Here is a 1,578-nt window from a genome sequence, read left to right on the forward strand (position 1 = left end):
TCCTTCCTTCCTTCCTTCCTTCCTTCCTTCCTTCCTTTCTTTCTTTCTTTCTTTCTTTCTTTCTTTCTTTCTTTCTTTCTTTCTTGTATGTATCTCTCCAGTTTTCCCAACACCACTTGTGGGAGAAACTGTTGTTAATCCAGTGTATATTTTTATCTCCTTTGTCATAGATTAGTTGACCAGATAGGTGTTGGTTTATTTCTGGGATCTCTATTCTGTTCCATTTATCTATGTGTTTTGATTATTATAGCTTTGTAGTAAAGTTTGAGATCAGGGAGTGTGATACTTCCAACTTTGTTCTTTGTCAAGATTGCTTTGGGTATTCAGGTTCTTTTTTGGTTCCATATAAATTTTAGGATTATTTGTTCTACGTCTGAGAAGAATAACATTCATATTTTTATAGGAATTGCTTTGAACCTGTAAATTACTTTGTGTAATATGGTCATTACAACAATATTAATCCTTCAAATCCATGAGCACAGCATATCCTTCTACTTACTTGTGCCCTCTTGAATTTCTTTCTTCAATGTCTATAGTTTTTAGAGTACAGGTCTTTCATCTCCTTGGTTAAGTTTATCCCTGAGTAATTTACTCTTTTTGATGCAATTACCAACATATCCTGCTTTGACTGGAAAATTCCACTTTCCTCCTGATCATCTCAGATTAATTTATAGGTGCTTTAGATTCTGCTCAGAAGACTTCCCTGGCCTGTTATTAGGAAGTCAGCAGCTTGAAGAGTCGAGTTTTCTGTGTGTAACTTTCATCACATGGTCCTTTGCTCCATATTTTCATTTGCCTCAGGCACCAGAGGTTGGCTGTGAGGCAGCTGCGTTCAGGATCCTTAGTGCCTGCTGGTCTGCTGAGAGACCAGTAAAAAAATTCTGATTCAACCTGAGAACTTCACATATCTGCTATTTGTGCTATCGATATGCTTAGGGGCTGATCCATTTTGAGGGAATATACCAGGCTTGGGTGTTATTGTATTAACACAATCCAAGGAACTCGGTATTGAAGTAAATGACAAAAACACAAAAAGATTGTGTCCTCAGTGAAATATAAAATACCTGTGCTATGTTAACAGTAGATAATTCAACCAACTGGAACTCATAGAAAACTTTGATTCCTGCCCAGTCACACACAGGTCTTTGTGTCCATCCAGGCATCAGAACTTTGTAACTGATCAGTAAGAATCCCTGGTAATTAAATAATCAGCATGGCCCATTTTGAGATTTATATATCAGCAGAAAAAAATGGCATCCATAGTTATTGACTAATAAAATAATGTTACTCTTCCAGGGAGAAAATATGGATTATTTGTGAACAGAAAAATGGCGCAGGAATGTGATTGACCTGAGTTTGAATTCTGGCTCCGCTCAAGTGACTCAATTTTTCTAAACTCAGGTGTCTGACTGCAATATGGGGATGATAACCTTTTCCTTGCAAGGGAACCACAGAAGTGTTAGGAAGATAACATATACCATGCAAACAGTCCCTGGCATAAGCACTCATGAAAGAGTAGTTGAAAGTTTCAACAACATGTGTAAGATATTCTTGTGCCATGCTGGTTGGGTGGTTTGC

Source organism: Myotis brandtii, unplaced genomic scaffold (assembly GCF_000412655.1).
Source record: "Myotis brandtii unplaced genomic scaffold, ASM41265v1 scaffold1325, whole genome shotgun sequence".
Lineage (NCBI taxonomy): Eukaryota > Metazoa > Chordata > Mammalia > Chiroptera > Vespertilionidae > Myotis > Myotis brandtii.